This window comes from Balaenoptera ricei, chromosome 3 (assembly GCF_028023285.1).
Source record: "Balaenoptera ricei isolate mBalRic1 chromosome 3, mBalRic1.hap2, whole genome shotgun sequence".
NCBI classification, from domain to species: domain Eukaryota; kingdom Metazoa; phylum Chordata; class Mammalia; order Artiodactyla; family Balaenopteridae; genus Balaenoptera; species Balaenoptera ricei.
In genome coordinates, this window is record NC_082641.1 from 123665721 (window position 1) to 123687397 (window position 21677).

Consider the following 21677-nt stretch of genomic DNA (forward strand, 5'->3'; position numbering starts at 1 on the left):
TCCAATATGGTAGCCACTAGCCACATGTGGTTATTGAGTACTTGAAATGTGGCTAATTCAACTGAAGGACTGAATTTTAAAATTTAATTTAATTTAAATTTAGAAACTACCTGTGGCTACTGAACTGGGCATTGCAGAACAGACCAATATATCCTGAAGTGTGTTATGTCTTCCTTTGCAAGTGACATGTGGTTAATTAAGACAGAAAAACATGTCCGTATTTGTAGCTACACCCACCCTCTAGACACACACACACACACACACACACACACACACACACACACACCAAACCCATGATTTCATGGATACTGTTGTCTGGATGAGACCAAGTTTAAAAAAGGAGTAAGTTAAAGAAAAATGTTAGTAAACATTTTTAGTAAATGTATTTAATAAATAGTATATGGGTGGTATATACATAAGGCAAATATCATAAAGATCATACAAATGACTGAAATTTGGGAAACAATGAACTATATGGATTTTTTATCAAGCTGTGGTCTTACATACCACTGATAATTCATAAAGTATTGTTTCACTATAAAAAGTATCACGTCAGAAAGTAAAATAAGTTCGGGAAATTTTCAAACAGGTTTGTTGTTGTTTCTGTTTGTTTTAACTGCAGAACTCTTTGGAGTCTTTTATAAGTTGAGATGAATGTGAATCTCTAGGACAGGAATCTAGAATAGAGCATTTCTCAAACATATTTGACCAAGGAATGACCCCTCTCCCCTTTTTTTTTCTTAATGGTCATCATTGTTTTGAGGGAGGCTAGTTTTCCTTAGAACCCAATTTGGGAAACAATGTGGCAACATAGTATATACTTTAGCCTTTATGGCCATACAGTCTTTGTTGCAACTACTTCACTCTGCCCTTGTAATGCAGAGGCAGCCCAGATAAAACATAAACAGATGGCTGTGTTTCTGTAACACTGTATTTATAAAAATAGGCAGTGGGCTGGATTTGGCCTGCAGGCCATTGTTTGCTGACCCTTGGTCTAAGATTTCTTCCAGGGTCTCCTGGATCTTTTCTGGGTCTTTTCTAATACAGATCTTTCCCGATATTAAGGCGATTCTTAGATCTTAGATCTTCTAGAGGCTTCCTGAATGCTTTTGCCTGCTACCCTTTGAGTCATATATACATCCTTGGGTGATCTTTGAGAGATATCTTGGCCTTGGAAAATGCTGAGGTGTTTTCGTTTTTAAAGAACTCTGTGGCCACAGAGCATCCCCCCAGCAAACCCTGTGCCTCTGGTTTTAAAAAGCCCCTTCAAACAGAAAATAGCTTGTTCTCCTAGAAGAGAATTGGGACAGAATCTTATCAAACAAAACTTTGGGTTGAATGAGAAATTCTATGTAGCTGTCGACTGGAAAAAAAAAAAAAAGAAGGAAAAGCACAACATGAGAGTTGTGAGTTAAGTTTTATTTGGGGCAAAATGAGGACCATAGCCTGGGGGACAGCATTTCAGATTGCTCTGAGAAACTGCTCCAAAGACGTAGCGGGGGGTGGAGGTCAGTATATATGTGATTTTGGTGAAGGGGGAGTACATGCAATCAAGCACATGTTTTTTGTAGAGGTTTCTGCTAGTCTTGTGAAGGTTATTGCTAGTCACGAGGAGCAGACGTCACCATGAAGGATTGTAGTGCTTTTCTAGATACAAGAAGATGCAAGAATTGGGCTCATAAAATCTTCTCCTGAAAATATCTAACTGTCTGAAGACCCATTCTGCCAGTTTTTTTTCCAGAGCGCAGAGTGCCTCATTCCTGATCTCCACCCTGAACTCCTATCAGGGGGTGTTGATGGTCAGCAGCTGCAGTGGCTCATAATTTGATCCTTATAGAGGTAGACGGCAAGTGCCAGTTTGTAGGTGACATAGCCCAGGCAACCAGTCTTTTTGGAGAATTGAAGGATCATGCCAAGTTTTACAAAAGACCATTCGTAACCCCTGAGAGACCCAGCTTGGAGCAGAGCCACTGAAACTTCTGTGCCTCTGTACCCTACAGAAACCTGTCCTGAGCCCAGTGTGGAGGGCAGGTGGGCTCGCTCTGGGGCAGCTGGTTTTTCCAGCTTCAGGGCCTCGGAAAGTGGAGGAAGACATTCTTTGGGAGATTGATGACTCAGTCAGAAGCACCTGTTAAGAAAGGTAGCCCCAGATCTTGGCCACTGCCAAACTGTACGGTAGCTGGAAAAGGGAAGAGGTTGCAATAGAGAGAACAGTATACCTCAGGAGACACCTTGCCAGTTTCTAGTTTAACCAACCATTAACCTGAATTGGACCTCATGGCAACTTGAAAGTGGAGAGAGTGGAAAGAGCATGGGCTTTGCGGGCTGAAAGACGTGGGAATGAATGCCAGCCATGCCACTTACTAGTTATGTGAACGTGGGCAGGTCCCATGGCTTAGCCTTTCTGTTTTTATCTGGAAAATGAGAATGATGGTAATAGTAACTAACATTCATTGAGTCTCCACTATGGGCTGTGCAGTCACTCAACTAGACTTTGGGCAAAGACAGATGAGATGCCTGCTCTCAATGAGCCTACATTTTAATTAGAGCATAGGAAGAGATAGGCAGGCAGTACACAGATAACGTAGAGACTTGCAAATTGTGATACATACATGATGGAAAGTAATTGCAGGGTTGCAAGTATGCACTTTAGCCGAGGCAAAAAGGGATGGGCTTCCTGTATAAATGACATTTAAGCTGAGGATGATTTTATTTATTGCGTCCTTACCACGAACTGGTCACCTACCTTTAAATGCAGGACCTCATTGGAGGTAAGCACCAGTGTTATCCTCATTTTATAAGTGAGAAAACTCTGGCACAGAGAGGTTAAGTATCTTACCCAAGGGCACACAGCCTAGGAAAGGGCCAGGTAGGGACTTTAACTAGGACTTTCTGACACCAAGTCCCCTACTCCTTTTTTCATTCTACTTATCTTACAAGGTGTGCTGAAGCTCAAATAAGAATATATGTGAAGTGCTCAAGCTGCTTATTCAATAACAGCCCTGCCCTTAATCCCACTCCTCCACGTCTAATCTTTTGGGATGTCTTTCCTGGGGTCTTGAAGTTAAGCCACTAGAGAGCAGGCCCCCCCAGGCCTTGATCCTGGAGGATTTCTACAATGAAATAAATCTAAATGAGGTTCTGCAGCTGGGACCCCACCCCTTTCTAGACCACAGCCCAGCAAACGGGCAAGGGAAGTAGGGATCATTTCAGGGCAGGGGGACATTAATCCTTACCTAGACTTCCAGGTGAGCTCAACAGAGTGTATTGTTCCAGGAACGAGAAGCCATTGCCCCAAGGACTAGGTCTCTTATGGGGGGTTTCGGAACCCTGCCCTGTCCCCCACCTCCTTTTCCCACTCTGGCATGCTCCTTAATATCCGGCTCTGCATCTCCCGAGAACGGGAGCCTCGGAGATGAAAGCCAAGAAAATGCGACGAGCCATCGGCGGCACTCACTCAATTGATTTTTACACAAAATTTGCCTGCATGCACGAAGGATGGAAAAATGATCCCCTAAATAATGGATAACCAAAACAAATGCAGGGAGGAAATCAATAGTCACACACTTGATACCGCAGGGAGCTGGGAGAGGAAAATGTGGAGCCCGGTCCGGCTAAACTACACCCCAGGGAACCCCTTCCAGCTGGGGAGGGAGAGGCACATGTTGCCCTAGCAGGCCTCAGCGGGCAGAGAGCTGGGAGAGTTTGTCTGCGCTTCTCTCAACGTGTCAGAGTCGATCTCAGGACAAAGGCACTATCTGCCCCTCAAGGATCACCCTGATTTGCCGCCCACAGACCAGGGTACCTGCCCTGGTTCTTTTCCTGAGCCGTCCATGGCCTCAGGAGCTCCATCTTTCAGAGATGCCAAAAGGCTTCCATGCTCTCTCTGAGGTTTGCCCCTTTTTCTATTCACAGCGAGTTGCCTCCAGATCTGGTTACCTGCTCTGGTGCTATGGAAGCCCCGTGAGTGGTGTGGGGTTAGGGGTTTGAATCCTGGTTCTACCATTTCCTCTACCTGTGTGACTGACTCTTGGTAAGTCATGTAACCTCCCTGAACTTTCGGTTCTTCATCTGTAAAATGGGACTCGTAAAATCTTTCATGCTGGTAGGAAGGATTAAATGACTCGATGTGTATAAAGCGCCTGGCATATAGTAAATGCTCAAAATAGGGCAGGTAAAATCACCCTCGTCTGATCCCCCGAATCTGTGCCCTTCCTCCATGCTCACCCCCACTGACTCCAGGGCTTCCCTGCCTCACGATTGCATGGGTCAGTAGCCTCGTAATTAGTCTCCCTGCCCCTGGCCTCTTTCCTCTTGGGTTGTTGCTTCTCACAATCTTCATCTTCCTGAAAAATATGTCTGATCATATCATAACTTTTTTTTTTTTTTTTTTTTAGTTTTAATCATATTCAATTCGTTTGACTAGGTGTCACATTCACATGGTTCCAGATTGAAAACGTGCCAAATGGTATACAGTTAACATCCCTTCTACTTCTCTTCTCATCCACCCAGCACTATTATCAATTTCTTGTGTGTCTTTCCAGAGAAATTTGACTAATTATAAGCATATGTATTTTCTTATTTATGTACGTGTGTATCAATACATATTTATGTATATGTGTTTTCATGTATTCTTTTTTTCTCAAGATGGTAGCAAACTATGCATACTGTTCTATGCTTTTCTTATTATACTTAATATATCTTGGAGCTTATTCCCTGTCAATATATAAGGAGTTTATTCTCTCTCTCTCTCTCTCTTTTTCTTTTACAGCTTCGCATTGTATTCCATTCTAGGGATGTATCATAATTTATTCAGCCAATCCCTGTTCATGGAACTGAAGGTTTTTTCCAGTCTTTTGCCTTCACAAGCAATGCTGTGATACGTAACCTTGTACCTATGCGACTTCACAATTTATCTCTAGGATAGATTACTAGAGGTGTCATTCCTGGATCAAAGGGGATATGCATTTGTACTTTTGATAGATATTGCCAATTTGTTCTCCATAAAGCGTATGCCTTGAACGTACCCAACAGCAATGTGAGAAAGTGCCTCTGTCTCCCACTCTGGCCGGCATTCCCAGGATGTCTTCACCATGCCACACAAGTCCCTTTACCCATCTTTCAGCCTCCACTCCACGTGCTCAGACTCTGCATGGATTCTCTGCTCCAAACATTCAGAAGTATCCCTGTTTCCCCATTGTGTCATACTCTTTCCTGCTGCCATAACTCTCACATGCTGTTCCCTCTCCCTGGCAAAATTCCATCCATCCTTCAAGTCCTTACTCCAAGGCCACCTCCTGTGTGATGCTTCCCTGTCTTCCCTGGGCTCAGTCAGCCAGTAGCTCCTTTCCCTGTTCTCCCACACGACGTGCCATTTGTATAGCACTCATCACACATGTCATGTTTGTTTATGTACGTATTCTCCAGGTCTTACTCATCTGTGTATCCTCAGTAAGAACTGTAAGTGCTGAGTTAATATTTACTGGAGGGACATGCAAGGTACTACACTAAACTGTGCTGGGGATACAGCGAGAAAAAAGGCAGGATCCCTGCTCTTGAGGAACTTGCAGAGCTTATTAGAACTCTTTGATCTTAGATAAGTGGATAGCTGTTCATTTTAATCATGTTTATAGCTGTCACAGAATTCACGTGAACCTTGCAGTGAACTCTACACAGAGGTTAGGGAATGTATATGTGCCCTAGAGATAAAGGAGTATGCACATAAGCAAGCCCATCCTCATCTTAAATAGGTTTTCTTTTCTTTTTCCTCCCACCCTCCTTCCCTCTCTCCCTCCTTCTCTCTTTCTTTTCTTCCTTCCCTTCTTTCTCCCTCTCTCCCTCCCGCCCTCCCTCCCTTCCTTCCTTCCTTCTTTCCTTCCCTTCTCTCTCTCTCACTCTCGCTCTCTTTCTGAAACAGGTAAGGGAAAAATGACTTTGCCAAAGTATATAGGAACCTTTGAAGTGTCAGGTGCATGCCAAAAACACATTGTCCTGCTTTCTGCTTCTAATATATGTATTTCACTTTAAGACCAAATCAGAGAGCTCTCAGGAAGAAATGATAGCAAATACAGTTTATACTTCAAGAAACCACAATAAGGTAAAGGAAAAGTTATAGGAAGGAGAAAACATTGACATGAGACAGAAGCCAATCCTGAGAAGTGAAGCTTGAGCCCTGCCAGCACCAGTCACTTCACTGAACTGGAAGAGAATTTTGAGCTTCTCATTCTCTTGGCTACCCGATTTGAAACCCCAAACCTAGCAGAGGAGCTTGATCCTTAATGTGGATTATTATTTTATAAATTATTAAGAAGAGCAATATCTCTCTATTTACTGAATGTCATAACAAAAGAGATAGGAGGGAAACCAAGACATTGTCTACCCAAAGAGCCCAGCATTTGGACAGTGTAAAGTCACTAAATAATTCAGCAGCTATTTGAAAGTATAGTGTTTTGTAATTTCGACAGAACCGTCTTAGTCTGGCTCTCTGTAGCACAGAATTTTAAAAAGATGCTTACCTTCGTGAAGATCTATTTCTAGGAGAAACGGGAGTCGGGTAGAAACACTGGGCAGGAGAAAGAGGGCTGTCTAATTAGAGAGCCTCGTGTTTACTCAGATTTTAAACTTTCATGAGCCTGCCGAGGGTCTAACCATTTTCTAGTAATATCTTTCTTTCTCTGTGCCCACACACGTGCTCTAACTATACAGATCTGTGCCCTGTATGCCCATGGAAAGGGAGACCATCGTGTCTGAGGTGATCATAACATATTGACAGAAAGAAGAATGGAGAAAACAAATGCAGCCCCATGAAATGTTGCAGTAAGGTTGATCGTGTCTGGTTTGTCTTGTTCAGCATAGTTGGAGACTGCAGCCCAACGGCACCTGGGAGAGGCTGCAACCTGACAGGGCTGGGGTGGGATGAGGCAAGGAGCAGGAGGGCTGATTCCGAAGGATGCCATCACTCATGATTTTTTTGTTTGTTTGTTTGTTTCTGATCTTACTGCAGGGAGGATTTCATGCCGTTTACCATGGTGCACAAAATTAAAACAAAGCATGCTTAGGATGACTGGGAGGCAGAATAGCATGATAAATAAGAGAGTGCTTGGGTTGGTATGTAGGATCTGCTACTCCCTGACTACGTGACCATGGGAGAGTGACTTCAGCTCTGTGGGTCTCAGTGTCCTGATCTTTAAGATGCAGGTCATCATTGCGCTTACCTCCCAGGGTTGTTGTGAGGATTATACTGGAAAATAATGTAAAGTAGCAGAACAATGCTTGGCACGTGGTAAGTGCTTACTGTGTGTCAGCTACTATTATTCCTTTGCCCTTAGCTCCTCTGAACCCCAAGAATTAGGGTAGGCAAGTGGCTGTTGAGTGAGAGCCTCTGCAAGTGCTTATTGGCAAGACAGACTCCTGTGGATGAGTTATGTAAGTGGCATCCCAGAGGTCCCGGCATGGATACAAACCAATTAAGTTAAGCACTTACCGCAATCACAAGTGCAACTCATAGGTTTAAAAGTGGATAGAGAGGATATGTGAACTTGGCTTTGCAGAACTTGGCTTTGTCAAATCTACTAGAAATACAGCCCGTGAATTCTTCACTCTTGTTCTTCTAAATTCTGGAATACTTTTTGTCAAATGAAGTGTAGAATTCTGGCTCTATTTTTTCCTAAGCTGTGCAATCTTGGAGATCTATTTATATCTATTATATTTATATTCTTTTAAGACTCAGTTTCCTTATCCATAAAAAAGGTTCAGTGTAGGAATCAGGAATCACCCTAAGAATTTTGAAACACAGAGATTTATTACTGGGAATGAAGTACTTACAAAATTGTTGGAAGGGCTGAAGGCGTGGGCTGTAGGTTGGACATGTAGGGATGACTCTCAGAATATTATGGGAGCTATGACCTTTGCCACAATCTTGGCAGTGAGTAATTGGCAGCTCACTGGAACAACTGAGGTCCAGAACATACCATCTTGCTGCTATCCAGGAATCAGGAAAGCCTCCAGTGCCAATGCAATGCCCAATGTGGACACTGGATCACTGAAACCAGCTGCCACTACCACTACAACTGCCTATGGAAGCTGGAGATGAGACATTCGTGTCTCCATACTTTTTCTTGCCAGCTGAAAATGGTATAATAGCAGGAAATTGCCCTTCACTTTATTTCTGCCTTCTAAATCTTGCCTGAGCATATCTACTTCATGAAATCTATCTCACATCTAGAGTCCTACAAAGGAGGCTGGAAATGAATTATTAGCTTTCTAGCCTGTCCAAAACAGGAAGCTACCTTAAAGAAGATGGAAATTGGGACTCCCCTGGCGGTCCAGTGGTTAAGACTCCACACTTCCAATGTAGGGGGCGAGGGTTCGGTCCCTGGTTGGGGAACTAGGATCCCACATGCCGCATGGTGTGGCCAAAAGAAAAAAGAAGAAAAAGATGGAAATTGATGCCAAGTAACAACTGAACCATATCCAGACCAGAAAGTAATAATAGTAACTATGTCATAGAGTTATTGTGGGGATTAAATAAGATAATGGAATAGTTTGAACACTAGCAAAAAGTAGACAATCAATAAATTAATTATTTCTTGCACTACTCCTTCAGTGGGATACAATGCTTCATCTTCTAAAGATAACCAAAGGGAATGATTCTTTCTTCAGATGCCGGGCTCAATTTCCTGCAAGGATAGGAGAATTCTCTACCAGCTTAGTATCCTCAGTGCAACCAATGGTTCCCTCCCTACCTGAGGTCATAGCACAGGTGCCTATAATAGCCCTCCTTGTCTGTATGCGAGTGCTTCAGTGAAACTTTCCAGACCATTCCTCCTGTTCTCCATTCAGCCCCTTCACACCCCCACTCCCCATTCTGGACTCCAAGTTCCCATCCTGTTGCTTCAGGCCAAATTCCTACTTCTCTGCTTGCCCCTGTCACAGTGAGACCTGAGTAGAATGAATTGTTTGCTTCATCTTTGTTTTATCTCTGGTCAGTACTGTTCCTATTTCATACCTAGCCCAGGCCTTTGAACCCTGTACTAAGCATGGAGCCTAAGACCCCACTAGTCATCAAGGAAACTATAAATAATTAGGTAAAAGATGGAAGAAAGTACCGAGAATTCCAAGACAAAGCTCTAACAAAATAGGTTGGTCTATGGCAAACACATAGAGAAAATTTATCTTTAATGTCTTCCAAACCCTGTTTTGTTGTTAGGTATTTTCAACTTACATATTGAACTTGAGAGTTGCCTTTTTACTTGGTATCATAGTAGATATTCTCAACCAGCCTTACTTGTTCTACATCTCATTTTTTTCAGGGTTTTATAAAGTGGCCAGTTGGCTCAGGGATTCTCAAGACTGCTTGTGCCTCAGTTCAGCTCAGTTGAATCTGAATCTCAAGGGGGACAGCTGAGGTCTGGGCAGCAGTGTATTTTAAAGCTCTCCAAAGATAATAATTATATGTGCAGCCAGAGTTGAGAACCACAGGGCTAGCTAATCTGACAATCTAACTGGAGTGGACATGCCAATGGGTGCAAATGTCTTAATATACTGGCCCAACTAGGGCAGTTCTGGTTCTCTTTCACAAGGACTGTCTTCAGGCAATGCCATAAGTCAAAAAGTAAGTTCATGATGGCATCTCCAGGCCCACTGGCAGCAGAAAGTGATAGGTGAAGTTCTGGGGTCAGGACAATATTTTAATATCCCTCAGGTTATACCATTTAAGCAGGTGACTTTTACACCTATTCACAAAACTAGTTCTGGCAGTTAACATTTAATTCTTTTTTATTTTATTTTATTTTATTTTATTTTATTGTATTTTATTTTATTTTATGGCTATGTTGGGTCTTCGTTTCTGTGCAAGGGCTTTCTCTAGTTGTGGCAAGCGGGGGCCACTCTTCATCGCGATGCACGGGCCTCTCACCATCGCGGCCTCTCTTGTTGCGGAGCACAAGCTCCAGACGCGCAGGCTCAGCAATTGTGGCTCACGGGCCCAGTTGCTCCGCGGCATGTGGGATCTTCCCAGACCAGGACTCGAACCCGTGTCCTCTGCATTGGCAGGCAGATTCTCAACCACTGCGCCACCAGGGAAGCCCAACATTTAATTCTTGATAAAAAATTTTTTATTCTATAAAATGAAATTACACTTTTAATTCTCTATTCTTCTGTGTAACCCCAGGCAACTACCATTTTGTGTAATCTCTGATCCCTGATTTCTTCATTTATTCAATAGGGATAATAATACTAAGAGAGTTGTACTGTGATAGTTATATGTGATTGACAACATATGTAAAATATCTGGCATATTAGAAATGAAAAATAAATTTCATCTACTATTACTATTATTGAATTATTAGTGTTTATAAAACTAGGTGATGTCAGCAGGTAAATTGGACATTCTCTGGATAAAGAAGATGTGGCACATATATACAATGGAATATTACTCAGCCATAAAAAGAAACGAAATTGAGTTATTTGTAGTGAGGTGGATGAACCTAGAGTCTGTCATACAGAGTGAAGTAAGTCAGAAAGAGAAAAACAAATACCGTATGCTAACACGTATACATGGAATCTAAAATAAAATGGTTCTCATGAACCTAGGGGCAGGACAGGAATAAAGATGAAGACATAGAGAATGGACTTGAGGACAAGGGGTGGGGGAAGGGTAAGCTGGGAGAGTAGCACTGACATATATCCACTACCAAATGTAACACAGATAGCTAGTGGGAAGCAGCTGCATAGCACAGGGAAATCAGCTCGGTGCTTTGTGACCACCTAGAGGGGTGGGATAGGGAGGGTGAGAGGGAGGGGATATGGGGATATATATATACATAGAGCTGATTCACTTTCTTATACAGCAGAAACTAACACAACATTGTAAAGCAATTATACTCCAATAAAGATGTAAAAAAAAAAAAACTTATTTGATAAAAAAAAGAATTGGACATTCTCCGTTCTGTGATCAATGGAAGAAATAGAAATGTGTCCTCTCTGGGAACCGGTGGAGTACTACTTAACATGGAGTAACCCTCATAGAAATTTCCAATAAGGATGGCAAGTTTAGGGTTACCTGCTTGGTTTGTTTATCCAAGTTGAACTGCTCCTGCTTGTGAGCTGCAGAACCAATGAAATAGGTAACATGTTCTGAGTTGTTTGCTCCACCACTTTTCACATGAAATGGATTATCAAAGTTCATTATATGAATGAGGCTAATATAGATGCAGGGAGAGAAGGGGTGATGGAAAATCCAAGATGCTCTAACTACCATATGTTCACAACAGCATGAATGAAGGTCTTGAAAATTTGGAAACAATTCACGTGTAGCCATACGCCAATGCCAAAGTAAACTATGGTGTGTTCACTCAATTTAATGAGCTTTAATGGACATTTAAATGTGTGCCAGGCACTGAGCTAGTGCTAGGAAGAAAAAGATAAATCAGACATAGGCACAGCCCTCAAGAGGTCAAGGACCGCTGGGGAGATTGATAAATAAAGAAATAATTATTAAACAGTGTGATCGAAAGTAATGGTTTTGGACTATTTGATAACATTGAAAGAATAAGGAAACATTAACTTAAAAATGTAAGATATGGGCCTCTCGCCTTCCGAGATGGCCCACACTCTGTCTGTGAGTTTGTTTCTCCCTTGGCTTCTCTTGATTTCTGAGATGACCCCATGCCCTGGGGCCGCTCTCGCCTTTTGAGACGGACTGCATTCTGTCTATAGAATGTGTATCTCTCTAAATAAATCCTCTTCTTACCAAAAAAAAAAAGATAAGATATGAAGTGACATATAGAGTATAATTCTCTTGATATTAAAATTTGCCTAGAAAAAGACTGAAAAGAAATACAGTATATCAAATAATTTTGCTGGACACCTTAAAGTTATACAGCGCTATATGTCAATTATTTCTCAAAAAAACTGAAGAGAAAAAAAAGTGCATGGGACCAGAAAAGAAAAAAGAAAAGAAAATTGATGGATTAAGATTCCTGTAATTTGCAAATTAGAGAAAGCTTACCCCACTATCAATGCAAGAAGTTCTAACTAATAAAATGAATGTATTTAAAAGATTAATTAGTTTTAAAATATAGCATATAAAAATTCTGGCTAGTAATTTTATTAAGGTGGTGGTATTATGGCTAGATTTTCCCCTTCAGTTCTCTAGTACGAAAGTTTCTCTATTTTTTAAATATATTTTTTTCTTAATGAATTTAAGCATAAAATAGTTTTGAAAGTCCTGAATCAAACAAAAATGATCCACCTTCTATCTCTTTACTCGCCCCAGCTTCATACTTGCCTCAGTTTAGGTTTCCTGAAAGCCGAGACACAAATTTAGGAGCAGATATTTTCTATGGGAGGTGATCCTGGGAAGACTGACTGAAAGAATGAGGAAAGTGAGACACAGTGAAGAAAAGTTAATACACACAGGGTGCACTTGTGAGCTGGTTATCACTGGAGCAACTGGAGCTCAGCCTCCCTCGCAGTCCTCTGAGGAACCACATGATCTGTGCTTCAGCTGAACGGTCCCTCTGAAAGATGGGAAGCTGGGCATTTATCCACTGACATCTATGCACCATTGACTGAGGATTGCTCTTGGAAACTTCAACTCCCTCCCAACTTCCAGGCTCTGCTGTGCCAGGGCTAAGTGGCCACCCTTGGCCTTGGAGAAAGCCTGGAAGCAGACTAGCAGAGAGACACCAGAGGGAGTACTAGATGCTGACCACGTGTGCTGAGCTATCCACCACTGCACTGAAATCAGGTGCACAGAAGGCGTGGGCAGGGCACGCAAAGCCCCTGCAGTATCCAGACATGTTCAACTTCAAGGCTCTCTCCTCGCTGCTGTTTAATGTTTATCAACAACTTAGAAAGCTGAAAGGCGGGCTTATCATGTTTGGAAATAGCACAGAGTTGGGAGATGAGAACAAATTCAATGAATATCAAGTTCTGAAATATCTCAAGAGGTTGGACTGATGGACCAGATTTAAGAATGGAATTGAAATAGTGAGAAGTGCACATTAAAAATGTATACCTAGTTCCAAACAAACATTTGCAGAGGCAAAGGACTGGAAAACATGGTTTAACAAAAGAACATTTTATGCAACAAAACACATGTGGGTTTGAGTCAAGCCTAAACATAAAATATGAACCAACAGAAATTTCATCTCGCTCTGCAATGTCTGCACTGCCTGTGGGGAGTATAAAGCCCATGGTATTCTGAATGAACTAGCCAGCAGGAGTGCTGGGCTGGGTTGTGGGCACCTACCTTGAAGTGGGGCGTAGACCAAGTGGAGAGTGGGTACAGGAGAATCATCAGTGTTGGCACCCCAGTGATGGGGAGTCAGAAACCATTCACTTTGGGCTGAAGGGACTGAGCATTTTCACCTAGAAAGAGAAGCCTCAGAGAGTCAGGAGGGCATGGGGAACACGAGAGCTTACTTCAAGTATCTCAGGGGTTCTTGAGCAGAAAGCAGTGAGAGGCTGTGTGGCACGATGGTAAAAAGCATGGGGTATTGAGTCAGACACACCTGGATTTGTTGGAATCCCATTCCAGTGTTTACTGATGGCCTTGTTCAGGTCATCTGAAAGATGAGAACACTAATGATACCCACGTCACATGGTTGTGTGTGGATTAAATGAGATGTGTATGTAAATTGCTTAGCATAGTACCTACCTACAGGTGTGCTCAAATAATGATGATAGTTAGAAACCCACTTAAAAGAGGAATTAGACTTGGTTTCTTTGGCCACAAATTGGTGAATTAAGACCACTAGAAGTTAGTAATTTGATGTTAATCTACAGAGGGTCTCTGGCACCATCAGAATGGTCCAAACATTGGATAGGCTGCCTTTGGGATAGTGGTGTCCCTGACACTGGATGTATGTAGTCAGCCAGATGGTCTCTGGCTGAACCCTTAAAGGAGATTAGAGAGCTCTTTAAGTCTCCTACATCTGGGGTCTTCTCTAGGCTTTTGCTGCCCCCTGTGACTGGCATGGAGTCACCAGCGGCAAGGGTTTCCATGGGAACCATGAGGGGCTTAGAATTCTGTATCTGAGCACTGCATCCCAGAGGAAAGAGACAAGCACTGAAGCAGTCTCCCCCATAATAGTATTCGTTTAAAAAAACCTGTCTAATTAAATATTAACCCCAGAGATGGAGCATTAATGGGTCTCTTATGTAAACTTTGTACATCTCATAACCAACCGGGAAAGGACTTAGGTAGAACACTCCAAGGAAATGAAATCTATATACCTGTCTCTGTCTTCCATGCCATCACTAACAAATGGCACAGAGGGTGGTCCTGGGCTCACCGCCCTCTCTGTGTCTCCTTTATTGACCACAGGTGCTTGGGAGGAAGGTGGGGTAGAAGTGTCAGGAGGGAGGGCCCAGGGCCAAACCTGACATCCTCTGTGCACCTATCCTGCCTTTCCTTCTCACCTTCTACATTTTGTCCATCTCTGGAGTCCTAAAATAATGGATTCTTGGGAGGTGATGCAGGCAGAAGTAGTAGGGGTGGTTAAAGAGTTAAGGGATAGAGGTGAGTGGGAGATGGGAACATTTAGTGGAGTAGCTGGGAATCAGGAGACATGGGTTTTTGCCTTAGTTTTGTGATTGTGGACAAATCCAGTGATCTTTCTGGGCTCTTCTGGCGGAAAAAAAAAGAGGATTTGAACTACAGCTCATGGATTTCTTGAGCAAATATTTTTGAGCATTTCCGATGCACCTGGGATACAGTAAGGAGAAAGGCCCAATTCCTGCCTTGGAGGACCTCACAGTATAGCTCAGAGGGTCTCAGTCTGGGGTCCATGTATCCCTTGTGGTCAAGGAAGGGCCTTCAGGGGACCTGCAAGAACCTTGCCTTTGCACCCTACATTTGTGAGTATTTGTATTTGTGTTTGTGTGGTGCGGGTGCAAGCAAGTCCTTTGCTTTAATCAAATTCTTAAAAAAATTTTTTCCATCAAGTTCTTATAGGGATGCATGACCCTCCAAACTATTAAGAATCCCTGGTTCTCTTGCAGTTCTCTGTCATTTGTGTGTCCTTTATCATCTTTGCCCTCTTTGCATATCAACTGTGTGTAATTTCATATTTCTTTAAAGTTGAACGCTGGAGTAAATCTGCTTTAACAACAATGTTAATGAAATTGTGAGTATCGGTTTGATGAGTGAGCTACGTCTCCGTTTCTATCTGTATCTGTATCTCCGTCTCTGTCTCTATTTCTTCTCTGTCTCTGTCTCTATTTCTATCTCTAACTCTATCAACTTTAAAATAAATACAGATCCATGAAAATAAAAGTGTATCACCCCAATACTCTCCTTACCATCGACACTGCATATTTCGCCAGCAGCGTACTTGCGGAAACACGGGTCTGGTGGTTCCCCCAAATCCATCCCAGCTGCGGGCTCCTTAGGAGTTTTCCACCCACTTTCCATCTACTCCCTCCTCAGCTTCCTCTGGGGCCAGGCAAGGGGCAGATATTAACGTCCCTCCTTTCCACATTGTCGGAGGCAGCTGCCAAACTCCAGAGCTGCGCCCAGACCCCAGCGAGCGGCAGGGAACGCCGAGTTTCCACCTTGACCATCCCCTCCCCGCCCCAGGGCCTGCGCCGCTGGCCTTGCCGCCGCCTGGCTGACTTCCGCGTGAGTGACAGCGGCTGGCGGAGGGCTGGCAGTGAGTGGAAGCAGTCCTGACACCCGAGCTGTGTGAGGCGCGCTAATTACACTGGTGTGGGGTCTGGGCCGCTCGGTCCTTTGCTCAGAGGAAGGATGCGATGCAGGCGCGGGGAGCGAGCGGCACTACAGAGGAAGCAGGGGAACGGCAGCACCTAGGCGCATCCATAATTCATAAAACGCCAGCAGCAACAAAGGCGAAGAGGGGCTAGAACCAGGAGAACAGAACAGCATAAAGCTTTTTAATGGTCTTTTTCTATTAATGTCAGATGGGCGACCGTTTTTCAAGTGGGTGGAAGGGTTCCAACGCCCGCACAGTTCAGTCACAAAAGCTAAATGCTGCCATTTACCCCTCCTCTCCCAGCTTTGTGGAAGAGCTTAGCTGCTCCTCTAAGCCAAGTGTAATATTTGAGGTTCGAGTGGGCATCTGATCCTCCTAGAGAAGCTGCCTGCTCTTTCAGGCTTTTTTTAAAAATTGTTATTTATTTATTTTTGGCTGTGTTGGGTCTTCGTTGCTGCGTGCAGGCTTTCTTTAGTTGCGGCGAGCGGGGGCTACTTTTCATTGCAGTGGTTTCTCTTGTCATGGAGCACAGGATGTAGGCACGCGGGCTTCAGTAGTTGTGGCACGTGGGCTCAGCAGTTGTGGCTCGCAGGCTCTGTAGTTGTGGCGCACGGGCTTCGTTGCTCCGCGGCATGTGGGATCTTCCCGGACCAGGGCTCGAACCCATGTCCCCTGCCTTGGCAGGCAGGTTCTTAACCACTGCGCCACCAGGGAAGTCCTGCCTGCTCTTTTAGAGGAGTTTCTAGCAGAAGAATTGAAACTGCTCTGTTCTTTTGTAATGATAATATCCCCAGCAATTTAGTATTTCTAACATTTGTCGAAGGCTCTAGAGTGCACATTTGAAGAGCACAGACTCTGGCGTTGAAACTCATCAGCAGTGAGACCGTGGAAACCTACTCTCTCTGTGCCTCAGTTTCTTCACTTTTAAAATGGAGATGATAAAATTATCTACCTCTTGAGACTATTGGGATGATTTGGTGATAATGTATATAAATTGACCTAACAGAGTAAGGGCTTGTTAGCTTAACACTTTCCAAGGGCTTCCAAATTCAGTCTTATTTTTTCTGCTATTCACATTCTCCCAGAAGTAACTGGTCTGCTAAAGTTAGGTGTATTTTCCCCATGCCCATTAAAAAAAAAAATTTATTTTTTTGCTATATTAGTATCTTTAAACAACTTCCTATTTTGGAGATTTGTCCATGTCACTCCCTGTAGCTCTGCTTCATTTATGAATTCTGCTGGACAGAATCCCATAATTGGTTTTTCTGTTCTTCTATTGCTATTCAAAATATATAATAATTAGATCATTCCAATTCTCTTGCTTTACTCATAGGCCCCACTCTGTCTGAATCTCCCACCATTCTCTCTTTTATGGATTTTCCACTTGGTTTTCTAGTAAGGAGCCCGCACCAGGCCCCCAGAATTATTTTCCCATTGGATCAGCATTTCTTAAGCATTAGAGTTAGAAAAAAAAAATATCTTTGACAAATATTTTCTTCTTACACATTTTCTGGAGGCAAGTTTTCTCTAAGAGTCAGTCTCCCATTGAATCCAGGAACACCTTGGGATCAAGGATACCTTTTATGTCTACTGTATACTCATAAGTAGCCTGTGTCACTGAACACCAAAACTGGAAAAATTATCTGACATATTAAGCAGGAACAAGGTAAATGCTTTCAGTTATATTGAACAATAGCTAATCCCCCAAAGTGCTGTGCAAATGTTTTAAGCTCAAAGGAACTTTAAGGGCTCAGTGGATAGAATTAGGCCTACAGAACAAAAAGCAGAATGGTAAAGAGCTAAAAGAGACAAAAACCAAACAAACAAAACACCTAAACCAAAAAACCCTAAAAAATATCCATGGTGACAAAGGGAAGAGAAATAGATGCCAAAGCAGATATCCAGTAACCTCAGATCATTGATCTTTAGTTTAGATGCCAAGATTACTCATTCCAGTGTGCATTCGTTTCCTAGGGCTGCTGTAACAAAGCACTACAGACTGGGTGGTTTAAACAACAGAAATTTATCGTCTCCCAGTTCTGGAGGCTAGAAGTCCTAGATCAGGGTGTCGGCAGGGTTGGTTCCTTCTGAAGGCTGTGACAGAATCTGTTCCAGGCATCTCTCTGAGCTTCGGGTGCGCTTCTGTCAATCTTTGGCATTCCTTGATTTGGAGATGCTTCACCCTAATCTCTACCTTCATCTTGGCCTTCTCCCTGTGTGCGTATCTCTGTGTCCAAATTTTCCCTTTCAATAAGGACACGGTCATCTTAACTTGATCATCTGCCAAGACCCGATTTCCAAGGTCACACTTACCAAGACTAGTGGTTAGGACTTCAACTTCTTTTTGGTGGACACAATTCAACCCATAACACCATTTATGGGAAGCATTTTAGAGATCTACTAGATTTTTGAAAAGTTTTTACTTTTCAAAAGGATTCACCACATTTGACCACAAAAAATCTGTACATGAATGTTCATAACAGCATTGTTCATAATAGTCAAAAAGTGAAATCAATCTAAATGCCCATCAGCTAATAAATGGACAAATTGTGTTATAGCCATAAAATGGAATATTTTTCAGCCATAAAAAGGAATGAAGTACTGATACATGTTACAACATGGATAAACCTTGAAAACATTATGGTAAGTGAAAGAAGCAAGACACAAAAGGCCATATATTGTATGATTCCATTTACATGACATGTCTAGAATAGAGAAATCCTTATAGACAGAGGATAGACCAGTGGTTGCCAAGAGCTGGGGGAGTAAAGAATAGGGAATGACTACTAATAGGTATGGGGTTTTGGGGGGGATGATGAAATTTTCTGAAATTTGATACTGATGATTGTCTCACAACTTTGCAAACGTACTAAAAACCACTGAATATTATGAGAGGGTGAGTTTTATGGTATATTAATTATATCTCAACAAAAAATTTTTTAAAAAATGATTCACCTGTATGAGTATGGTTCCTTTAATTAACAGTTTTTTTTTTAATACTTGGAAGAACTGAGTACCAAAAAGGCATCTATATGCATGAATAACATTAGAGTGTTAGGAATGATTATCTCTCAGAAGTGGATTAAGGATCATTTTTTTGTGTTTTTCTTTATTCTTTCTCTATATTTTCCATATTTTCTACAATAAACATTTACTAATTTTACAATAAAATTTTTTTAAAAGAATTGTTTTCAAGTAGTGTTGAGCATAGCTAGAGAGCACAGAAATTTAAAGAAGAGCTAAAAGTAATAATAACTGCTAAAATTCATTGGGTATTCACTTTGTGCCAAGTACTGTGTGTCATTATGCATTGTTCACTAAGACCAAGACAAACTCTCTTTTACACACATAGAAAATGGGATTCAAAAACTGTAAGTAATGGGCTCAAGGAGATGTAACTAGTAAAAAGTAGAGTTGAATTCAAACTCTCCAGCTGGCTGCTTCAAAAGCCAGAACACTTTACTGCCACATTATCATACTTAGAAAGGCTGAAGCTTCGGCAGCAATGAAGCAATTCTGAACTCATTAGCCAATGGGAAAGTGAGTATTAGTTAATTTAACACCACCAAACAAAACAATTCCCAAATTATTTACATGCATCTTCGCAGAAATACATCTCTTTGCAAAATGACTCCGTTTAAGAGTCTTATTTACCTATCACCCTTTTGCTCCACAACTTTTTCTCCATGATTGAGTTTCAAAGGGAAAGATCTTGACATTTCTTTTTGCACACAATTAAGTGATGACTGGGATGCAAAAAGGACAATTGTAGTCTGGGATAACAGTGAATTGTGTGAGGTTATTTACTACAAAGACATTAGGACTCAGCCGGCTGCATGTGCCCAGCATAAAGGAAAGTGGGTATTTGATAGCTCTCCAGTCCTCCTGTCTGGGGATTCAGCCAAATGGAATCATCCAGACTCAGCACACACTTTGGGGTCTGAATTTTCTATCGCAGCTGTCTCCACTAATCAAATGAACTAGGTAAGAGAAGTACGGAGCTCAGATGCTCTATCCCCCATCCATGTCCCAGGCTGAATTTGGGGATTTGAAACTCTAATTTGGAGGAAGGAGGAAGATTGGCCAGAGAGAGGACAACAGCATATTCTGCTGTAGTGTCTGAACACTTGTCTGTATGTTTAAGCCCAGGAAGGAGATAGAGAAAGAAGGGGCAGGTGGAATTCATAGCCAAAGGAGTGTTGCTGGTAAGGAAATCCACACTGTAAGGAATCTTGGTTTGAATAGTTATTATTCAAGGATCAACTATATGAGGACTTATATGCAGCTAGGTACTCCAGGACTTGAATCTCCTAGGGGCTGGGGTGAATGTCCAACCTCTATTTCCTGTTCTAGGACCTCACTTGTCCTTCTTATTTTTGCACGGAGACATATCAAACTTCTTCAAAGAATTGTTTACATTTGTTGTCTACAATTTTTCATGTCCATGTCACTCTTTAATTCACTACAGTCTGGTATCTACCCTCACAGCTGCCACAGTCAAATCTAATGGGCCTTCTCTAGACATCATTTTACTTGGCCTCTTGGCAATATTGGACACGGGACAACTCCTTCTTTCTTAAATCGCCTCTTCCTTTGGCTTCCATGACTCCACATTCTCCTGATTTTTTCCCTCCCAGTTCTCCAGCTGATTCTTCTCATCTTCTTTTGGAAGCCCCTTCTCTTGCCCATCCCTTAAACGCTGGTGTTCTTTAGGCGTTGACTTACGTCTTCCTTTCTTTATACTCCATAGAGATGATGGGTTGTTTTATCCACTCCCATGGCTTCCATTGTCATCTAGTTACAGATAAATCTTAAATGTACATCTCTCTCTTTCTCACTTCCCTGAGCGCCAGACCCTGTGTATAACAGCCCTCAAGTATATTCTTTTGGATATGTCATGCAAACCCAAATTTTCAAAACTGATTTATTTATTCCCTCGTGTGCCATATTTCAGCAAATGGCCTCACCAGCCACCCAGTTTTCCAGGTCAGAAGCTGGAGCATCCTCTTTGACTCATCCTTTTCCTTGACTTTCCAAAGCCAACAAATCACTAAGACCTATTAATTCAACCCACTAAAACATCTCTTAAATCCATTTCTTCCTCTCCAGCTCCATTGCCACGTCCCTATTCCAGACCACCATCAACTCTCACTCCATGGCCTTTTAGCTAGTTCTGCTATCCCCAGAGTGTTTTCCTCTAACTCTTTACCCACACCAAGGCAGCCAGAGTGAACCTTTCAAAGCACAAATTGATGGTGTCCCTTCTCTGTTTAAAACCCATCAGTGCTTCCACTGCCTTTAGGATAAAGTCCAGGTTCTTGGTATAAATGGGTAGCCCTTCCTAACACCCGCCCCACCTGCCTCATCTCGGTTGCTTTTCTCTTGCCTCCCTGTGCTCCTGGCACACTGAACATCTCACACTCTGTTCTCTCCCACTCTCAGCTGTTCACACATGTTCACACATGTCCCTTTGGCTTTTCATCTAGTCTCTTTTTTTTAAACCCAAGTTCTTTTTATTTTATTTATTTATTTTTAAAATTGTTTGGCTGCGTTGCGTGGCATGTGGGATCTCAGTTCCCCAACCAGGGATTGAACCTGCACCCCCTGCATTGGAAGCATGGGGTCTTCAACACTGGACCGCCAGGGAAGTCCAGCTTTTCACCTAGTCTCGCTCAACTTCCACATCTCTTCTTCCTGGAAGCCATCCATGCGCTTCTCCTTCCCTCCTTCTCTCCATCAATTAGATTACTGCCTCTGTTATGTGTTCATGTAAGACTCTGTTCCACCCCAATTATATCTCTTATCACAGCATATTGAAATCACATATATCTAGTTCACAGTCAGTACTCATTTTACATTTCATGAATGAATGAATTAGTAGCATAAAAGAATATAAGAAAAGCTGGCAATTCATTTTTTATCACTACCATGAATACAAGATAAGCAAATAATTACATA